The sequence below is a fragment of the Balaenoptera acutorostrata genome, chromosome 4, assembly GCF_949987535.1.
Source record: "Balaenoptera acutorostrata chromosome 4, mBalAcu1.1, whole genome shotgun sequence".
NCBI classification, from domain to species: domain Eukaryota; kingdom Metazoa; phylum Chordata; class Mammalia; order Artiodactyla; family Balaenopteridae; genus Balaenoptera; species Balaenoptera acutorostrata.
The window spans coordinates 58,934,055-58,943,794 of record NC_080067.1 but is presented as its reverse complement, the minus strand read 5'-3'; the positions used below and the strand labels follow the sequence as shown (position 1 = coordinate 58,943,794).

The following is a 9,740-nucleotide window of genomic DNA, read 5'->3' as shown; positions in this document are numbered from 1 at the left end:
TAAAATGGAGAAAACAACTGAACCTCCACATGGGGCTGAGGTGATAGTTCCATGTTATAATGCAGGGCCTTGATCTTAAAAGGCTCTCAACAAACTTTGACTATAATAATGATTATTGGTTTTATTTTATTGTTACTATAAGATTTACAGACTACTGTGATACAGTTTTTGGAAGGTTTTCCCAAGTCACAATGATCCTCCCTTATCTATTCCCCAAATCTACAGGAGTGGAGCATTTTGTTCTGTATAATACAGCTCACTCCACAGGTTACAGTTGATTGGACCAGTATGTATGTAAAGCTCCAGCTAGGGAGAGCAGAGATTTTGCCTCCGGGAAATTTGAAAGAGAATTAAGGTTAGGCTTATAATATGTAAAACCAGGTGCTATATACATAGCCATTTCAGCCATGAGGCCAAGGACCATAGAACAGCTATTCACAGAAGGGAGAATAATGAAGCTGATCTGTAGGAAGAAAGAGAGATAAAAGATAGAGAAATTAGTTTGGATTACTCATGGCCTTTTGTAGTTTCAGTCTTTCAGAAGACCTAGCCTTTAGATTCCATGATACAGTGACTTAAACTTATGTACCAGGCTATTTGGATTCTTCTTGCCTCAACGAATGTGAGAAGAACACCTCTTTGACCCTACACACATTAAATTCACAAAGAAATTGTTCAAGAGCCTGTTCTGTTAACTCTCAGATCCTTTAGCCTGACCAGTGATAGTGATATTAATTAGAGGGAGTGTAAGAGAACATTTGGTGAAGGAATTGATGAACGGCTTTCTTTGTAGAGAGCAATTGCTGTGCTGTGACACTAATCCATCTTTTGGGGGAAAGATTGGGAGAATGGTAACTTTGAATCACGAGCCTGAGTAGAGGGACTTGAGTGGGACCATGTGGAAAGTTTTAGAATGTAAAATGCATTTGCTACCACTGGAAGGTAAAAATGGAAGCATCCTGACTCATACCTGATAAGGCTTAATGTACAGAAAATCCCAATCTAGAAGCCTGTATTATTTTAATATTAGACAGGCCAGATATCGTAGGCAATATAATGGCCCCCAAAGACATCCAAGTCCTAATCCCTTGAACTTTTGTGTACTTATTATGTTACGTGACAAAAGGGAATTCAGGTTGTACATGCAATTAAAGTTACTAATCAGCTGACCCTGAGATGGAGAGATTACCCTGAATTATCTTGATGGGCCCAATCTAATAACATGAGTCCTTAAAAGCAGAAGAGGAACAGACAGAAAAGAGGCTCATAGGGATGCGATGTGAAAAAGACTTGATCTGCTATTGTTTATGTTTCAGATGGAGGACGGGGACACAAGCCAATGAATGCAAGTGGCCTCTAGAAGTTGGAAAAGGCAGATTCTTCCTCAGGCTTCCAGAAAGGAACACAATCCTGTAGACACCTCAGTCTTAACCCAGGGAAGTCCATGTTGGACTTCTGATCTATAGAACTGTAAGACAATGAATTTGTTTTAAGCCATCAAGTTCTTGTTAATTTGCTATAGCAACAATAGAAAACAAATACACCAGTGTATTCTAATTACTAAATTGAAATTATGTTTGTGATTTAAGGTGACCATAGGACTCTTCTATCCTGTGGGAGTGAAAAGAAAAGCTAGGGTTTTCATTCAAGAAAGGAAAAGACCAAATCCATAAAGTTTAAAGGTGCAATGAAGAACAACAGTAAATTTAGGTTGTGAACATACCATGAAGAATTATTGTTCAATCTGCTAGTTAATAATAAATGTGCTTTCATTAATTTCTTAATTCATTTAGGCTAAAGTTAGCTTGAATTTGGTTTTGTTATTTATAACCAAACAGTTTTAATGACTAAAAACTGTTAAGGATAATTATCTTAACAACAGGTACAAATGGCCTCAGGCAAGGCTGTTGAACACCATATGCCTAGAATAGGAACAGTACTAGGGCTTCTTTTTTTTTTTAACCAGAAGAAATCATAAAACATGCTGTAAAAAAACACCTCCTTTCATCCTTAACAAAAGTGTCAAGAAAGTCAACACTATTTTATACACTGAGAACTGAGGCTCAAAAAAGTTAAGTAACTTTGTCAAGGTCATAAGTGATGGAACTGACATTCAAATCCCAGTCTTTCTGATATCAGAGCCCTATTATAGCATTCATTCACTCAGCAAATGTTTACTGATTAATTACTATGTACCCAACACTGTGATATCTAGCTTGCTCACATTTAATAAGGCCTCGTTTTGTACCAAGTAATTTACATATATTAATTCATGTAATCTTTGTTCTATTATTCTAATTGTACTAATTATAGTGTCCATTTTACAGATGACACCCAGAAAGGATAAGAAGCTTGCCTGAGATTTTGCAAATGACAGAGCCAGGATTCAAAGCAGCCAGTGTGGTTCTTAGTGACTCAGCCATTTATCTCTGCTGCTGCCTGTGCTAGGTGCTGAATATCTAGATGAAGTATTCTCTCACAAAGGTATATACTTGTTGGAGAAACAGATGAGAACAAAGCAAACAAACAAATAAATACTCATTGTAATAGGGTAACGTAAGACAAGGGCAGCATGTGATGTGAAAGAATAACAAGATGTCAAAAGATTTTTAGGGAAATAACATTTAAAACAGAGAGATAGGCGCTTCCCTGGTGGCGCAGTGGTTGAGAATCTGCCTGCCAATGCAGGGGACACGGGTTCGAGCCCTGGTCTGGGAAGATCCCACATGCCGTGGAGCAACTAGGCCAGTGAGCCACAATTACTGAGCCTGTGCGTCTGGAGCCTGTGCTCCGCAACAAGAGAGGCCACGATAGTGAGAGGCCCGTGCATGCCGCTTGCCGCAACTAGAGAAAGCCCTCGCACAGAAACTAAGACCCAACACAGCCAAAAATAAATTAATTAATTAATTAACAAAACAAAAAAAAAAAACACAGAGAGATAAAATGTGAGGAGCCAGCCATAGGAATGTTTGCAGGGTAGGGTGGGGAGCATACTGGGCAGTACGAGAGAGAGCCTAGAGATAGAAAAGAACTGGGCCCTTCCTTTTAATTGAAGGAAGGCCACTCTGCCTGAAGCAAAGGCTTAGTTAAACAGGATTAAACAATGAGAACTGCAGCGCGAAATGGATAGATTTAATATTGGTTTTATGGTTCTTCATTACTTGAAATAAAATTTCCCCACAAAATTAATAATAAGAATTATTAATCAAAAAATCTTATTTTCAAGATGAATTATGCATGTCTAATAAAAGAAATCAACTGTCTTCCATTTATCTTTGTTGGAGGAAAATCATTGTTATTTGGTCCCATAAGCGACCAAAGCACAGACATTACTGAGCGGTTCCTATTCCTGTTGCAGATCCAAAGGCCTCTATTGCATAAATAATAACGGTAGTTCACAAAGTTAATTCACTCTTAATTTACTAATTATCTGGTCAGTTTTAGCTCATGGTAAATAAACTAAATTAACCTTATCATTTTCATTTTTGGTTATAAGTTAATTATGTTGATGCATGATACATAGGCTATTGCAAATATCTACAGATGGATATGATAACCCTTAACAATATAATTCAGAAAGAGATCAGTCATATCCTCTCATACATTTGGAATGTGATATATTGCATATTTCAAAAGCTTGCTTTATTCAGTTATATTTAGACATACTACTTAAATTCATAGCCAAAATCAGAATGTTGCTCAGAAATTTTGTGGAAAGGAATGAATTATCATAATATTCTTTTGTTTTTAACGGTATACACTTAGAGTGCCTTCTTCACGTGAATTCATTAAAGATAAAACCAAATACTAATCCCTTATAATAACTAATATTTAATAAATTAAAATATTGAATTCCTTACATAGAAACTTTTTCCAGTTATAATTTTAATGTAATAGATATTGCAAATAAATGATGTATCACAAAACAAAATTATATGCAATTACAATCATAAAAAAGAGTAAGAAATAATTAGTTTACGAAACTCAATCTGACTAATAATTCACTTAAATTAGTATGTGATGACTCCCCTCTATCTCTGATCCCCAAGAATAATGGAAGGTGTAAAACATGGAAAAATGAATCCACCTGGCTTATAGAACATGCTAAGAATCAGTAAATTTTTAAATTATATTAACTGAACTTCAAGTTTATTTTACAGAAATCACCAAATATGTACTGGCCTCCTCAAAGATTAAAAAAAAAAATTCAAAAAAGGCAGGTTCTAAAATGATATTGCAAAAAGAATAATTTGGGTTACAGAGAAAATCTTATCAATTTTCTTTCCTGATGATAAAGAAGAACAGAGGCATGTGAGAATGGGATTGTTCTTATATTTACTAGATGGACATACTATTGGTTAAAGACGATGTTAATGTATCATTTCATTTTTCCAAAGTAATACGTATAAAATCTGTTCACTAATACATTCCTAGGTGTTAAACATTTCTGAAACAATCTATGTTTTAAAATATTGGAATAATATATGTTGGTGTATATTTGGGTTCAATGGTCTTTTGTAAATTTGCCCTCTAGGAATACTGCAGCCTTATATACCAGCAAGAAATATAAAGAATTTGCTTAACAAGAATTTGGGTTGGCAGAGAATCCTTCAAATGAAACATTTTAATTAGGGTCTCTCAATGATAAAAACTATAAGGATTTTTTTTTTTTTTTTAAGGAAAAGGAGTTGTATTTTCCCTGTTTTTACACACACACACAGAAGAGAGAAAACCGAGACACTTGAGAGGAAGAGCAAACCTAGTTTTAAATTACACCCACTTTCATGGCAGTAAATTCTTCCAAAAGTATGCATTTATAAAGATACAAACTAATCTTTTACATCTTCTTAACAGCTTTAGCAGAAATTACTTTCATAAAGTACACATATTTGTTATAATCAAGTGAAAAGACAGGGACACAGGAATTCTGTGTGAGTGTTTTTCACTTTCTTTTTTTGTCCTATTATTTGGAAAAAATTCTGTCTTTCCACTGTAAATAGATCAAGAAAAAAAATACTAAATACTTTTGATAAAGAAACAGGGACTAAAATTAAATTGCCAGCAAAACAAAATAAGATAGTCCACATTGTACATTCTTCAACCACGCAGACCATCAATTCTCTCCCCATATCTTCAAAGTGCCCACAGTGATACCCTTGGTTGAGCATCTGAGAACAAGATGCACCACCCACACCTCCCTGCCTTTGCACCTATACTTCCCTGCACCGAAGATACACCTACTCCTGCCACAGATAAATATATCCACAGACACATGATACACCACATATCAGTTCACTCCTCTGAGCCGCTTTTCTCTGGCATCCTCCCTCATCCCTGACCCCAGCGCCTGTCTGGGGCTGTATGTTCCTCTCATGGTGATGCAGTTCATCTGTGGGCAGAAGTTACAAACGTCTGTGCAGGAGCCAGAGCAGCCCTGGCAAACTTTATATTTGGCCCAGAAGGTGTTGTTTTCCTTTTAAACTGGTCCAATATTTTTATTACATGATCTACCATAAAATTCCAGATTTCCAACTTTGCTGGAGAAAAAAATGATCTGCCACATTTTCACACACAGAAATACTTTGGATCAGAACAGCTCCCATGCAATAGGCAGGACCTGTCAGGTTCACCACCCTCCCCATCTCCCCTGGGTCTATCAGCTTTCACATAGTGTTATATTTACAGTGTGTGTGTGTGTGTGTGTGTGTGTGTGCGCACACGCAACCATTTTTATCATGGATATCTATTTCTCTGTACCTAGTCCCACTCATCTTATTTTTGTCAACATAGCTTGTATATTATTTGACTTTGATACCCACCCCCACCCCCAGGCTGTGGGAACATGAACACCACAGAAACTTTAAATACATACATCATGTATTACTACCATTACCTTCATTATTGCAACCAGTTTTAACCATGACTTCTTCATTACTTCACTTCAAACTCATTTTCAGTGCAACCAAAGATACCTATTTATCCCCTCCCCAGCTGTTCTTCTTCTGTTTAATGCGTTAAACATGTGATGACCAAAATAGAGGCTGTCAGAACGTAAAGCTATTGATAATTCTCAATCTGGTTAATAAATCCATATATAAAGAAATTAGTGTAAATAGTATCCCACGTTCTTACCTTCCTTCCAGATAATTGGCCCCCCGCCCAGGATTGAACACAGACGGCACAGAGAAGCACCAGAAGTTCTAGCATAAGCTTCTGGAGTCAGCTGACAACCACAGGGTCCTCTGGGAAGTTAGAATTTGGTATAATTGCCTGAAACTCCTCCAGGCCTAACTAGGCTTGATTTCAGTGACTAGTGGTTCATTTGCTCAATCTGTCTGATAGCTCACCAGGGAAAAACAGGCTTTTCATCACTTGTTAAATGAGAAATGTTACATTTTAAAAAAATGTAATCAAACTTTCTCCAGTCTCTGTGAAAGGTACAGAAGAGAGCATGTATTTCTGTTTAAACACTAATGAAAAGAAGAGCAAATGTTACCCGATCATCTACTATATGCCAAGTGCTGAACTAGGTGATATACATTTTTTGTATTATATTGCTCCACCTTGAGCTAGGTATTATTGTTCATATTTCTATAGATAAGGGAGTTGAATCTTCAAGTAAAGGTGAAACAGTGCCTAGTGTAATAGGATTAGTAACTTGAAAGTCTGGGATGCAAACCCACATAGGTTCAATGCAAAGTATGTTCTGATTTTACCAAGCTATGCTGTGCCTTCTCCCAAGCATTAAAACCTTCTCATCCCCAGTCTCCTTAGGGGAGTGGGGCCTTAGTTAATGAGCAAATGGGCCATAAATCAGTAGCTGATGAGAAACCTGGAAAGCAGAATCATACTGGAAAGCACCTGAGGATGTTTACCTGGGGAAGAGAAGAAAAAAGACCTAATTGCTGTTTATGAATATTTGAGAGGTGAATCAATTGTTTGGGGGCTTAAAGTTCATGCAATTTGGAAAGAGGGGCTTTCTATGAAAATTAATACAAAATTACGAATGCAAAATTAGTTGTTAAAGAGAATATTTAGAATGACAAAAATTTTCAAATTTTAAAAATGTGAACATGTACCACATTTATTTAAAAATCCAGAAAAATAATATAATACTATTTATTATTCATTAACTGTATGACACACCTTTATAGCACTCTTTTCCCTGTATTTTTTGCTCTGTGTTCTTGATTGCCTCTTTAATCACTTTATGGCAAATATTTTGTAATATCTTCTACAGAGAGAATAGAGAGAAAATTAGCTTTTTCGGCATGGTTGATTGAAATTTGTTTTTTATTAATGATATTTTAGAAAGGTTTCTATCAGTTTCACAAGTCATTATTGAAAATACTGTATAAATGTTTAGGTTTGTTAGCAAATTAGGGAAAACCTCTATCAAGTTTCTTTCACTTATGAGCTGTCACAGGTGAACTCAGTGTTTATGTATAGTACTGCTACAATTTTATACACTACAATTACAAGAATTCTGAAGAATTCTATTCTGTGCAATTCCCATAGAAAACAATATATGGTGTTTATAATTGTATATGCTCCATTGTAGAGTATATTCCTGAGACTAGAAAATGTAGCTAGAGAAGCTTCCATTGAACAATTTTACACACCTGATGATTAGATAAATCTTGATCAGCTAGCTTCTGACTCCATACATTCAAGCATCCACTACCCACATACTTCTGGCTTGTGACATCTTAGGATGTACTCATATTATGAATGGTATGACCTCTGAGTCATCTCAGAGTTATGAGCTCTGGCCATACATCTTTGTGTCCTAACAGAGTGAGCAGTAGCAATTTTCTAGAAACCATTCCTATGTATTGGACTGGTTAGTGATAACTTAGATATACATGAGAATTACTGCAAGCCTCATAAACATTTCCCCCTAAACCCAAACTAAGTATATTCCCAACTGAAGCTCCCCGTAATCAGTTCCAAAACTGCCCCAGCTCCTCTGACACCACGTGACATGAGAAGAAATGTAATGGAGAAGTTGGAGTGGGAAGAGAGAGTTGTCCTAATTGACTGTGCTTAAAATATCCTATTTTTGCTAATCTGAAATACATATGGCCTTCAGAACTATTTCTGGGGCCCCTCCCAGGGTTTTGGAAGTGGTTCATGCACATGCGGGGCTTGAAGCTTAAGCTTTATTGATTTCACAGTAAATCTGCCTCTGTTGGAGGGTTACTGTGTGGATGAGGGACACCTGTGTTTTGTGCTTTTCTGTAGCACATGGGACTATATAGCTTGGGACAAAAATTATAGGCAAGAGGTTTCTGGTTCCATTTTAGAAAGAAATTACTAACAGAAAGAGGTGTCCAACAATATAATGGGCTGCATCAAAAAGTTGTGAACTCCTGTTACTGAAACTAGTTCAACTGAAAAGTGCTATAATATCTGGAAGGGATGTTCCGAATGAGAGGTCAGGTCAGGAATCCATGCATGATCCTTACAACGATAAGTCACTGTGATATTTAGCTTTGACACACTAGCTCCTTTTTGCTTATTGTTTATAAGAATTTGGTTGAAAAAAAGAAAGCCAGTACGAAGAACAAATGTCTAATAGAATCAAGAAATTCAGTTATTCAAAGAAATTCAAAATCTTATGTTGAATTGCATTCTTTCTTCTCCTTAATTCAGTGGCTCTTTTAAGAAACAAAGAAAAAATAGAAAAAGACTTTTTTGCAAAATAAAATCTTAAAAGAAAAGCAGATGGGAATGGGGCTGCTTAATTTGAAGCAAGGAGTGGAAGACAAAGAAGTTACCTTTGCTCCCTTCTCTTCCCCGTCACCCTGCAGTGACCCTCTTGGACTCCAACAGAATTTAGAATTTAGGGTTTCATGAAAGTCAATGTTCTATCCCATAGACCAAGGGCCTCCTCATGAATCTGTACTATCCATGTGAATTTCTCTATCTGAAACATGTTTATAGTAAAACTTAAAGCAAAGGGACTTTTGTGAAACATCTCACCAGGGTTTCTTAAGCTGGAACATGCATGGTCCAGGGGTCACAGGTAAAGGAAGGAAATAACAGGACCTGCAAGATAAAAGTGGCACGGCTTCCTGGTATATCTGTTTTACTTGATGTTAAGTATATGCAATGATATTTTTATATTCAAATAAATACAACAACAAACACAATGTAATATTTACAGAATTTTTGAAGATAAAATACATAACTTCAAAGAAAAGTCCAGCTGGCCACAGGCAATTGCTGTTAGGACACCAGGGCCTGCACAGAGAGGTATGTGTTTCATTCATGTCTGCAGTTAGGAGTATTTCAGGGAGAAGCCCTGCATTCAGCTAATAGTTCAGAATTGGGCTTGAAAGCTGGAGACATGGCTCCTAATCTCTGCTCCAGAGTGTCTGACCGTCTTAAAGTCAGAGGAAATGGCACCTGTCTCCCATACTTGGCTGCAAAGATAAAAATCAATCCAAGTGATTTTTATGAAACAACTTCAGAGTCCTTAGCATTTCAAAGGACACTATGGGGTAAAGATGTAAAATGGAGCACACAGTCTGTTTCCTTTAAGGGCCTGCAACCTGGTACTGACAACAGAGACCAATCGATGACTAATCCGAAATGGTTATCAGATGAAGGAAGCCCAGGCAGCTTCATTTTGAAGAGCCAATTGCAATCATGAACTTTCTGGGGAATAAAGTTACTATAGAAATACATGGAACTGTTTTTATCACTGATAGTGAACATGTAGCTACCTGCAATCT

At 36.6% G+C, this 9,740-nt stretch overlaps 1 protein-coding gene across 1 annotated transcript in view; it reads right to left on the bottom strand.

Annotated features, from left to right (window-relative positions):
- The window catches only part of NAALADL2 (N-acetylated alpha-linked acidic dipeptidase like 2), a 1,059,167-nt gene extending 1,050,170 nt beyond the window's left edge, over positions 1-8,997 (bottom strand). The window contains exon 1 of the mRNA XM_057545762.1: positions 8,986-8,997. The gene's annotated coding sequence lies outside the window, so the exon portion shown is untranslated. The remainder of the gene's footprint in view (positions 1-8,985) is intronic.
- Positions 8,998-9,740: the final 743 nt, after the last annotated feature.